The sequence below is a fragment of the Sorghum bicolor genome, chromosome 3 (assembly GCF_000003195.3).
Source record: "Sorghum bicolor cultivar BTx623 chromosome 3, Sorghum_bicolor_NCBIv3, whole genome shotgun sequence".
Lineage (NCBI taxonomy): Eukaryota > Viridiplantae > Streptophyta > Magnoliopsida > Poales > Poaceae > Sorghum > Sorghum bicolor.
This window is the reverse complement of record NC_012872.2, coordinates 55,946,088-55,959,199: the sequence shown is the minus strand read 5'-3', so window position 1 is coordinate 55,959,199 and position 13,112 is coordinate 55,946,088. Positions and strand designations below refer to the sequence as shown.

Below are 13,112 nucleotides of genomic sequence, written 5' to 3'. Positions count from 1 at the left end.
GGAGCAACTGAGGTCTTGTTTAGTTGCAAAAGTTTTTACAAAATAAATATTATAGTATTTTTATTTGTATTTGATAAATATTGTCTAATCATAAATTTAAAAGATTCGTCTTGCAAATTACAAACAAATTATAAAATTAGTTATATTTTTATCTATATTTAATACTCTATCTATACCTACTAATAAAGAGGTAAAATTTCAGTCTGTCTTTTTTTCTGCCTGCTCCTCTCTCCTATCCGCGTCCCGACTTCCCCATCCGCGCCCTCCTACAGTTCCGTCGGCCGCCTATTTTTTTTTCCGTTGCAAAGATTGGACACTGCCATTGTTAACTGATCGGCATCCGTGAGGAGGAGGTACCCGCCGCGGCAGTCATGGATGTCCCAGTCGTTGTGGAGGTCGTGGCGCTCCTAGAGGGAGGTGAGGAAGAAGTCCCCTCCTCGGACGGCGAGGGCTTGGTCCCGATCGGTGCCGCTGGTGGGGACGAAGGAGGGAAAGGCGGGGAGTGCAAGGTCCTAGACGGTGCCAGGAGAGTTGAAGAAGAGCCCCAGGAGGGGCGTCGGGTGGGTCTCACGGAAGCGACAACGGAAGGTAGGGGAGGAGGCCACCGCGCGGCGTCACCCGCGGCAGGTGAGGTCGACTCGAACGAGAGTGGCAAGGGAGAGGAGGCGGAGGAAGATCTCGAGCAAGATGTCATCTGCGAGGGAGACGACGGTGGTGGTACTCGATTTCTTCTGGCGTTTCATCGATGGCGGAGAATGGGTCCGAGATCTGTCTCTCGCCATTGCGGCGGCGAAGGCGGAGACGATTCCCCGTTTGGCAGATTCTCTAGGCCTCCAGCAGTACAGAGTTTTACTATTCTTTTTTTTAAAAAAAACAAACTTTTACTATTCTCTTATCTTCTCTTGTCATGAACGTGGCAGAAGAGGATTAAAGTTTAAAAATGCTACTGATTGGACTTAACATAACAATTTAACTGTATGTTTATATATAGTTTTATATTTGAAGTATATATCTATATTTTCTATCTATAAAGAGAGAAAATTTCAGTCTGTAATGTCAATCTGTCTGTCTCTCCGTGCAATCAGCCGTTCGAATCGGTCCGACCAATCCGCTGTGGCTTCAACGGTGGAAGAGAGAGAAAAGAATAGAAATTTTTCTAGGATTCCCAATGTAAAATCTTCTAAACACATCAGAGTACGTTGCAAATAAGGAAAGTACTTGGCCTAAGTGCAAAGTGTTTGTCCTATTAGTTTAATTTTCTTTTATTCTTTAAATCGGCTGAAAATTGATAAATGTATAGTAATTTATAGAAAAAATTTAAAAAGTACAAACAAATTTTATTCAGCTCCACATATAGATCCATGCAGTAAACAAAAACTATCACAAATTTTAGTACATTTTTTTTGGCTGGAGATACTTGCCTATGTTTTTTAGTGTAAAATTGATCGGCTGAAAATTAATAAATGTGTAGTAATTCATAAAAAAATCTAAAATTTACAAAACAAATTTTGTTCAGCTCCACATATGTAGATCCATGCAGTACACAAAAAATATCATAAATTTTAGTACATTTTTGTTTTGCTGGAGATGCTTGTCTGTGTTTTTTAGTATAAAATTAAAACTGTAGTTATCTTGCTTCCTATGAAAATTTTATGGTAGCCTATTTAATGTGATGCTTGATTTGTGGTAAAAGATTTAGTACCATCCTTGCATATCTCACTAATTTACTAATTTACTAAAATTTATGCTTGATGATGCTTTCACTATCTTTTCACGATGTGTTGTTGTGTCATATGAACACTTCATAATCCCATGTGTTCATAATCTACATACATTTAACTCATATATCATATTTCATTGGAATCCTAATCTAAATAAAAAAAATAATGCTAGCAACAAACTTCTCATGTTTTAATATAATACTAAGGTATATTAAGAGGTAATATTAGAGTAAGATAAGGTTTGACTAATTTGTATTTTTATTATTAAATAAATATGTCTCTGACCAATATTAATTATCATATTAGAGTAAGATAAGGTTTGACTAATTTGTATTTTTATTATTAAATAAATATGTCTCTGACCTATATATTATTGTAAATATTAATTATCTAATACCATATATGTCATGGTTATCAATAGAATAAATTATGGATTTTAAATTTTATAAAAAGGATAAATATAAATAGATATGTAACATTATGTCATTATTTTCTATGGCTATTTAATGTTTTTCTTCCGTTGCAACGCACGGACATATTTGCTAGTATATATACACCATAAAATTTGATATGACAGAAAATATTGAAAAATTTTACTAAACTTTTTTGATAAGTAAACAAGACGTGAGCCACATGTCTTTTCCGTGTCGAGAACAAAGTCTATAGCAGCCACGTATTCTGTAGTGACACATTTCTAAAAAATACCTAAAATTTTTCAAAATTTTTTGTCTCATTAAATTTTACGGCATATGCATAAAGTATTAAAAATAAAAAAACTAATTGTATAATTTATCTGTAATTTACGGTAAATCTTTTAAACCTAGTTAGTTTATGATTGAACATATATTTACTAAATAAAAATAAAAATACTACCGTAGCTAAAATTAAAATTTGTCTCCAACTAAACAAGGCCCCTTGCCTGTACTACGTGTCAAGAAACATGCTGGCAGTTGTCGGCTGAGCAAGCACAATAATGAAAGACAGAAGCAAGCCACAAAAAAAAAATGTCGATGAGACCAACCACGTCAGCAACAACGCCAAGGACTCGATCTCAATCTCAATCCCACTGATCGTTAATCATTGCCTTCTAGTCTTCATGGAAAGGGAGGCTGCACCACCCGCACCAGCACCAGCGCCGGACAAACCGGCCGCGCATGTCGTCCTGCTCGCGAGCCCCGGTGCAGGCCACGTTCTGCCCATGGCCGAGCTCGCGCGGCGCGTCGTCACGCACCACGGCGACGGTGCCGAGTTCACGGCCACGCTGGTCACCTACACCAACTTTTCGGCGGCGGAGCACTCCTTCAACGCGCTCCCGCCGTCCGTTTCCACGGCCGTGCTCCCCGAGGTGCCGCTCGACGACCTCCCCGCCGACGCTCGCGTCGAGACCCGCATCCTGACCGTGATCAAGCGCGCGCTCCCGCACATCCGCGACCTCCTCCGCTCGCTGCTCGCCGCCGCCCCGGCCGGCGTGGCGGCGTTCGTTCCGGACGTCTTCAGCTCGTGGGCGCTCGAGGTCTCTGCGGAGCTCGGCATCCCGGGCTACATATTCTGCACGTCAAACCTAACGTCGATGCACTCCATCATCCACATCCCGGAGCTCGACAAGACCACCGCCTGCGACTGCGAGTTCCGCGACCTGCCGGAGCCCGTCCGACTGCCAGGCTGCGTGCCGCTGCGCGGCGCCGACCTCGCCGACCCTTTTCAGGACCGCACCGACCCTGTGTACCCTCTCATGGTCGAACTGGCGAACAAGTGTCTTCTCGCCGACGGGTTCATCGTCAACACCTTTGACGCCATGGAGCACGAGGCCATAGCGGCGTTCAACGTGCTGTCCGACAGAGGCGGGTACCCTCCGGCCTACGCCGTCGGTCCCTTCGTCCGTACGTGCTCAGAGCGGCGACGACGACAGCCCGCTGGGATACCTGCCGGAAGGGTTCGTGGAGAGAACCAGCAGAGGCACCGGGCTCGCCGTGGCGGAATGGGTCCCGCAGGTGGAGATCCTGAACCACGGGGCCATCGGCGGGTTCCTGTCGCACTGCGGGTGGAACTCGACGCTGGAGGCCGTGGCCGCGGGCGTGCCGTTGCTGGCGTGGCCGCGGTACGCCGAGCAGAGGACCAACGCGGTGATGCTGTCTGAGGGGGTGGGCCTCGCCCTCGCGCTCGCGCTGCGGCCGAGGGGCAGAAGTAGAACCGATGGGATTGTGTCGAGGGAGGAGGTAGCGGCGGCGGTGACGGAGCTGATCGTGGAGGCGAAGGGCGCCGTGGCGAGGGAGAAGGCGCGCGAGCTCCGGGAGGCGGCGGCAGAGGCCTGGGCGCCGGAAGGACCATCGCGCAATGCGTTCCAGGCCGTCGTCGGTAGGTGGAAGAAAGCCGCTAGCTAGGATTGCGTATATGATCGACGTGCATACTTGCGCATCAATGTGCGGTGAAGTATGCATGGTTGCCGTGGCGACATGTCATCACCTTGTGCTACGTCTCTTAGTCTCTATGTCTGTCTCGTCACCTTGTACTCTCATGTGTGCGTGCCGTGTGTTCCCTGAAGTATGAAGTTCCGCAATAAAGAGGCTGCTCGATCCATCTGCATAGGAGTAGATTTGCACCCGGGCTGTATCCTATTTTAGAGGCTGCTCAACATGAAAGTTTCAAATTTGCATAGAAGTGGATTTAAAATGAAACTTTATAATTCGAAACTTAATTTGCACACTCCAAGCTTTGGGAACAACATTTGAAATTTTATAATCACGAAAATTATTTCGAAACATATCTGGTATGGATCTAGTTTTATAGATCTCATCATAATGAGTATAACAATACAAATAGAATTTTAAATAAATGCTCGACGAGAAAGGTATTATCTTTTTTTTTAATTTTGATATCACATACATGAAAAAATAAATGTGATACACAGTAAGTCTGGACAAATTACCCGATACCCATTACCCGTACCCGAATTACCCAAACCCGAGGTACCCGATCCTAAATTCGGATAGCGATTTTGATTACCCGAAATTAGTTTGGGTAATTCGGGTAATATCACCCGGTACCCGAACTACCTGAATTACCTAAATATTTATCTATATCTTTGTATTTATCATGTGTTGTTAGTTAAATATTAGAACTTATCAGTTTAATAGAACATAATTCTCTTTATTTGAACAAGTGCTAGTAATATATTATTCTCTATAAAATGCTATTGAAATTATATACAAATTGCTGCTGAAATTATATATAAATTGCTATTGAAATTATGTATATTGTGTTGTTTTTTGAAAATTCGGGTAAATCGGGAATACACGAACCCCAACTCGAATTATCAGGTACCCGAAATTGCGGGTAGTGTATTTTCGGGACTAATATCGGATAACAATTTTCATTACTCAAATTTTGAATTACCTGAATTACCCGATCCGAAAAAAACCGGGTAACCCGAATGCCAGCCCTTAACACACAGTGCATGTGCGGCGCCTATCCTCCCCGTGTTCATGCTCACAGTCTCCGCTCTCCGCTTGTGTCACGCATCCCTGCGTGGCTGCATGGCGCCGTGAGAGCCACCAAATAGTAATTGGGCTAAAAAATGTCTACTTTAACCCCTCTACTATTAATGTTTGTCTATTTCAGTCTGTCATCTATAAAAATAAATATCATACTTTCCAAATTATTGAAAACCGTCAAAATAACCTCCTAAGACAATTTTAAATGTGGTTTTGCTGACGTGGCATATTCAAAAGTCTACAAAACCCCCTAACCTATCAAGGATTGACTGCAAGACTCTTTCAACTGTAAAATATGATATTGTATCCCTTAAAGCATCTAATAATATTTAAATAATGGTCATGTAAGGTCATTTAGATATCGTATCCCACCACACTGCTCTAAGCATGCATGCATGCACACTTTCTCTGAACTCTTTTCCTAGCATGTGCTACCTTTTGATGAGCACCACCTTATTTCCTAACTACTCCACCTCATGCACTCCTCGACGACATCGAGCACATGCACTACGATTGCGCCTTTGTCATCCGTCCCTCATATATGAAGCATGTATGTTTACGCCAGTGTGGCAGGATATGATGTCTAAATTAATGACTATAAAGACTATCTCATGATTCATCTAAAATATTATTTCATGCTTTACAAGCTATAATATCAAATTTTATAGTTGAGAGGGTCATGCAACCAAACCTTGATATGTCAAGGGTTATATAAACTTTTTAATATATCACATGAGCAAAACCACCTTTAAAACCACTTGAGGAGATTATTTAGCTAGACTATTTTCAATAATTTGATGGGTAGGATTGGATATCTGGTTTTATACGTGAAGGGATAAAATAATTTAACTACTAATAGTTGAGGGAATTAAGTAGATTTTTTTCTCAATTGGGCTCACCATCACGATCCGGCAACAGGAATCAAGAGGAGATCAAGATGAAGAGGCATCGGCTCAGGCACAGAGACCCGTGAGCGAAAGAGGCCCAACCCCCGTGTAGTTGGCCCAACGTGGCAGAGTTAGCTAGGCTGCTGTCTTTTATTGTACTAGTTCCACCATCCTGTCCTCGCCAGGCAAGCGCCGCGTGAGGAGTATCCTGATCTAAGTCATTCCAAGAATCTTAAAGAATCAAAGTATTTTCATATTTGACCAAACATATAGAGAAAAATACTAAAATTTATAACGTAACGTGAGTATATTATAAAAATATAATTAAGTAAGAATCTAATGATATTTAGTTGGTATCATAATAATAACTATTTTATCATATAAATTTGGTTAAACTTAGAAAAGTTTGATTCTTCAAAATTCTTGGAATGACTTACAATTTGGAATGGAGGGAGTACCCAATATATATATAGAAACTAGCTACTATACTTGGTACGGTTGCTAATGCTCTGATCACTTAAACTTATTCATCGAATGTACCAACCATATTTAGTAGTGTTTTTCTCTTATAAAAAATAATAAATAATACTCTTAGTTATGACTCAGTCAAACGAACAGGCTAATCATAATTAATTTAGATGCAAATCATGGTCATCATCACCCTGTTGACATACTTCTACTTAACAGCATGCCCGAGGGAGAAAGGCCACTGCACATTGTGGGGACCCCTGTATGCGTATGTGGCTATGCTCGGTTGAATTTACCTAGTAGGGCCCGTTTGGTTCCGCTAACTAAATTTTAGCTAGCTAAAATTATTTTAGCTACTCTTGGGTGACTAATGGAACTAAACTATTTTAGCCCCTTTTAGTCAATGTGTTTGGAACTTTAGCTACTAAAGTGACTAAATTTAGTTGATTCTCTCATAAAAAATCAGCAAGCAATATTTTCAATCATAACTTTTTAGAAAAGCGAATAGCATATCTCTCAAATTTTAGCTAAACCTCAGCGCCTCATCGGTACGTCTCTCTGATGTATTCCGTAATCTTGTATGCATGTTCTGAGATTTAGTCGACGTTTGCAAGATTATTAGTGAATAGCTCTACCTAACACAGGGCTCCGTTGTGGAGTCGCCTAGATATTCTAGGCAGGAGGGCATGATATAGTTTTTTTTATGAAATAGGGCACCATATATTTTCTTTGCTTTGTCGTTGGGTCGTGTTGAGTTCAGGTTCAGGCACCAATTTAACTGCTGACAAGGACCCGGCATGATATATTTTCTTTGCTTTGTCGTCGTGTCGTGTTGAGTTCAGGCACCAAACTGCTGACAAGGACCCGGCACACTTGTACACCGCACTACACTGGTCTTCCCTCTAGCGGTCTAGCCGGCTATATATGCGGCCAGCCCTAATGCATGGACTTCAAGCAACCCTATCTCCGGTGGCTCCCTGCCGCTGCCCACCGTCGCTGGCCAGGCCCGTCGCCATACGCTCCTGCCCCGTCCTATTTTCCACACGTCGGCCTCCCACCTTTTGCAGTAGTATAGCTATAGCTCCGAAGGACGACACAAGCAAGCGTCTAGATTTTCGACGCATGGATACGCGTGACGTGTCAATCATCTATAGGATGTCACACTGAGCTTTTGTCTCAAAATAGTCCTATGCGGAAACTCCCAATCTTTACAGCATGTCGCATAGGGCTGCTGTGCGACGGAACACAGTTTTTTGGTGCATACATGTTCAATATCTGCTATCCTCACCGTTCAACATTGCATTGAGATGTGTGCAATCCAAATCAGTAATGTGAAGCAGCAGTGAAGAAGTGTGAAGTAGCAGTGGGAGAGTACAAATGCACGAATCTCAAAGCACTTTTGGATGGTGTAGATAGTACATGTTGAGCATGTACATGCTATATCACAATATTGCTGTGCGACGCCGTCGCATAGAAAAATTTTCCTCTGCCACCTCCGGGCTGCGATCCGTTCAGCTGCCATACTGCTACACACCGGCCGGGCTTCCCTCTAGCGGTGAACCACAATGCATGGACTCTAGCCACCCCCTAACTTATCTTAACCTAAATCCTAAAACCTCGCTAGAGACTTCAGCGGAGATGAGAAGAACCGAAGAAGGACGTACGATAGAGCTTCAATTTACCAAAAAATACGATCTTGTTGTTGGAGACCAAGCAGTCAGTTTTGTTCTCTATTTTTTTTTTTTGAAAGGTGGTAAAAGTTTTGCCTGATTTATTAGACAAAATAAAGGAAAAAAATGTTCATTACAAAAAGGCAACTTGAGCCGTGCTCCCTACCTTAACCAACGGGTCAGCTACTCTACCCTGTACACTTAAGAAAAACATGACAGAAAAACAAACATTTGGGAGAAGGGAAATTATCTGCTACTAGATGGTTTGTCTGGTGAGGTTTGTTGTTGCCCTTCGGTATTGTTCCATATCTTCCTTGCATAAGAAAGCTACTTCCTTCGGCTGCAGACTTTTGTTTCGAAAAGTTCGCTTATTCCTTTTTTCCATATATTCCACCGGAAATAGATCATGACTCCATCAAACAATCTTCTCTGCCTTTTTGTCAATCCTGGCCCGACATCTACGCTAATAGTTGTGTAGTGATCTGTTGTTCCCGATGTTATGGATGACCGATAAACCAAGCCACTGTCTTAGGAAGGCCCATGCTTGTTTGATGAAGTCACAGTCCTTGTACAGATGCTACAGATGCGTGGGTGTTTCATGTTCAATATTGCATAGTTTACAAATAGGATCATTCGGCCAGTGCCATTTTTCCAAATTGTTTGTCATTAGGATCTTCTTATGTAATAATGTCCATACAAAGAACCTGCATTTGGCTTTAGCCTTTGCTTTTCAAATGGTTGTGATTTTCAGCTTGCTGAAGGTCCTTTGGAATTGAACTTGGCAGACGCTTTTTATAGTATATTCCTCATCCACTGTCCATCGTCAAACTATACTATATACTATCTTCTCTGCTCTCATCTAGCTATACTTGTTGAACATAATTCCATAATAATACAAACTCTTGATGTTCGGTCGTCGATAGCATTGGAATGATATGCTCACTTATTATTCGCAGCGCTTTGTGCACTAAAATATTCCTTTTAGCTTTTTTGAAGAGCGTACGGGCTAAATTTTTGAGTGTTTGCTCTTGTGCGCAAGAAGAAGACTAGAACTTGGCAAATTTACCATCTTCGATCGTTACTGTTGTGGATGCCGCAAAAAGTTCTCGATCTGGACTATCACAAGGCAGTTCCAGTTTGTTCCGAGCTCTTTCTTTTTTATTGGTTACACTATTAGACAATTTTGATAGTTTTTGATAAAGACCATAAAAAAGGCTAGTCAAACAATGGCGATTTGGTGCCAACTCTGCTGATGATGGGGAACATAAACAAGATGCATTAGCGAGGAGATGGAGATATCCATCGACACGTCGCCACCGTATCTCACACACAGACGACACACATACAACAATCTGATAAGCGCAAACCATGCATGTGTTCGCAATCAGCGTTCAGCAGCCTCAGCCGAGCAAGCTACCAAATGGCAGCTCATCAGGTTCTTTCCACTTAGCGACGACGGCCTCGAACGCCCTGCGCGACGGCCCGTCCGCCGGCGCCCATGCCTTCGCCGCGGTCTTCTGGAGCTCACGCGCCTTCTCCCGCGCCGCGGCGCCCTCCTTCTCCCCCGCAATCAGCTCCCTTGCCACGGCCGCTACCTCCTCCCGCGGCACTACCCCGTCGTCCCCGTCCCCGATGCCGCCGCCCTTGCTCGGCCGCAGCGCCACCCCCGCACGCTCCGACAGCATCACGGCGTTCATCCTCTGCTCGGCATACAGCGGCCACGCCAGCGTCGGCACGCCCGCGGCCACGGCCTCAAGCGTCGAGTTCCACCCGCAGTGCGACAGGAACCCGCCGACGGCGCGGTGGCTCAGGATCTCCACCTGCGGCGCCCACAGCGGCACGCAGAGCCCGACGCCTCTGGTCCTCTCGAGGAACCCCGCCGGCAGGTACCTCAGGGGGTCGTCGTCGCCGTGCTCCGCCGCCGTCCCAAAGTAGCTCGCGCTGCAGTCCTTGTCGCTCGGGAACCGCACCACCATCAGAAACCTCTGCCCGCTCGCCTCGAGACCGGCGGCCAGCTCGGTCGTCTGCTTGTTGGACAGCGTGCCGCCGCTGCCAAGGCACACGTACAAGACCGACGCGTCCGGCTGCTCGTCCAGCCACCGCACGCAGCCGTGCTCGTCGCCCTCGTCGTCTCCGGCGGCGGAACCGGAACCGGAGCACGGCCGGACGAAGGGCCCCACCGCGTACGCCGGTGGGTACACGCCCTTGTCGGAAAGCGCCTTGAACGCCACAAGGGTCTCGTGCTCCATGGCGTCGAAGGTGTTGACGATGAAGCCCTGGGCTAGACGGTGGTTCTCGCCGAGCTCGACCATGAGGCGGTACGCAGGGTCGCCGCGGTTTTGGATGGGGTCCAGGAGGTCCGCGCCGCGCAGCGGCACGACGCACCCCGGCAGGTGGACGGGCTCCGGGAGGTGGCGGAACTCGCAGGTGGTGGTCCTGTCGAGCTCGGGGACGTGGAGCATGCAGGACAGAGCCATGAGGTTGGTGGTGCAGAACAGGTAGCGCGGGACGCCCAGCTCCACGGCGACGTGGAGCGCCCATGGGCTGAGGAGGTCGGCGACGAACGCGGCCACGCCGGACGGCGGCGGCGACTCGAGCAGGGAGCGGAGGAGGTCGCGGAGCTGTGGGAGCGCGCGCTTGACGACGGTGAAGATGCGGGTCTCCACGCGGGCGTCCGCGGGGAGGTGAGCACGGCGGTGGAGACGGACGGCGGGAGGGAGGCCAGCGTGGAGTAGAGGTCGGCCGGCGAGGAGAAGTTGGTGAAAGTGACGACGGCACCGCCGCCATGAGCGACGATGCGGCGCGCGAGCTCGGCCACGGGCAGGAGGTGGCCCGTGCCGGGGCTCGCGAGAAGCACGACGTGAGCAGCTCTTTTTTTGGTCGTCGTCGTCGTCGCCGCCTCCTTCCCCATGGACGCGCTGGGCAGGTCTCACTGTGTTAACGGGTGAAGTAGAGTGTTACCAGTTTGGGTTGCTGCAGCTCAGCTAGCCTGCTACACTGCACAAGTACACATGCATGCATTGGGTTCCAGCAGTGGATGCGTATAAGCAGCGTGTTATGCGAGACTGCGAGGCAATCTACGTGTGCTGTAGTGATTGGTACGCCTGGTGTTAACTTTCCTAGCAGCCCAACAGCTCATAATCAGGTAGAGGACATGCTCACTCAAAGCTTGACCATTGTTGATCACTGCATAGAGTAGCTCGAATTAGGTAAACTGCTAATAATCTGAATCTAACTCCGTCACTCGAGTACCGTACGTATACATGTTATCCGTTTTTTTTAAAAAAAAATGAATCAGCACTCACTCCATTCTTAATGGTAAGTCATTCTTACGACAATTTAGATCGGATAAATTAGTAATTGTTAGCTAAGTTCCTCTATTCTAACTAGGAATCGATTTATCTAAAAAAGTCAAAACGATTTATAATTTGAAATAGGAGTAATTCTTTGGAAGAACCATGATATCCTCTTAAAAATTCGCTGAGAAATCATTTGTGATATGCTACACTATGGGGATTAGACATTTCTCAAAGCGTCAAAACATGAATTAAATAAGTTACTAATTAACCAGTAAACAAGGCCTAATTTTTTACTTTTTGGTCATTTTTTTAAAAAATTTCACATTTAGCCCTCTCTGGAACTTAAACTCATGTTTGGACCCAATGGATCGGCGCCAGGACTCGTGGCTCCGAGGTTACACATCTCGGCGCCACAGATCTTGGCTCCGAGGTAGTTACTCACGAACAAAGTGGCAGCATACGTAGCGATGACGTGGCTGGTACCTCGGAACCACATATCTTGGCTCCGAGCTCGGAGCCACAGATCTTGGCGCCGAGCTCGGAGCCAAGATCTGTGGCTCCGAGCTCTCAGCTTCCTACCGTGGTCTTATTGTTATACCTCCTTCTTGGGTTCTTGCTCTACTCTACCCACCCAATCTCTACTAATCCATAAATTTAGCGTTAAAACTTGGATTTGATCCGTAGATCTTTGCTAGCAAGGTAATCTCAGTTCCCTCCTTATTTTTTACGTATTGATTTGGTATATATTACTTGTATTTTGTAACCCTAAATATATTTAGTCTTGACAGTGGTTATTTATTTTTATATTATGTAACGGTAGAATGCTAAAGCGTGGGAAAGCTAGTAACATAATACAAAAATAAATAACCATTATCAAGACTAAATATATTTAGGGTTGTAAAATACAAGTAATATATACCAAATCAATGCGTAAAAAATAAGGAGGGAACTAAGATTACCTTGCTAGCAAAGATGTATGGATCAAATCTAAGTTTTTAAGCCTAAATTTATAGATTAGTAGAGATTGGGCGGGTAGAGGAGAGCAAGAACCCGAGAAGGAGGTACAATAAGATCACGGTCGGGCAGGAAAGCTGAGGTGTGATTCTTAAATCAGAGCTCGGAGCCACAGATCTTGGCTCCGAGCTCGGCGCCAAGATCTGTGGCTCCGAGGTACCAGCCACGTCATCGCCACATATGCTGCCACTTTGTACGCGAATAACCACCTCGGAGCCAAGATCTGTGGCGCCGAGATGTCTAACCTCGGAGCCACGAATCTTGGCGCTGACCCACTAGGTCCAAACATGAGTTTAAGTTTCAGAGAGGGCTAAATATGAATTTTTTTTCAAAACAAAGGCTAAAAAGTAAAAAATTGGATAAACAAGGTCTCTAAATAAATAAACAAGTTGTTGAGAACTAACAGATAAACAGATCAAACAACTAAATAGAAATGTACTCTCTCCAATCGGAGTCATTTTAGGGTCGTGCGCAGTGACCAAAGAAAAATTAATTCGTCTAGTGAAAAGAGCTACATGTAGTTGGTTGAACTAATTAGACTAGTGAGAAGAGCCGTATGTGC

General features: G+C 45.3%; 2 pseudogenes; one reads left to right on the top strand and one right to left on the bottom strand.

Annotated features, from left to right (window-relative positions):
- On the top strand, positions 2,638 to 4,322 carry LOC8084841 (annotated as a pseudogene).
- LOC8054397 lies at positions 9,383 to 11,377 on the bottom strand (annotated as a pseudogene).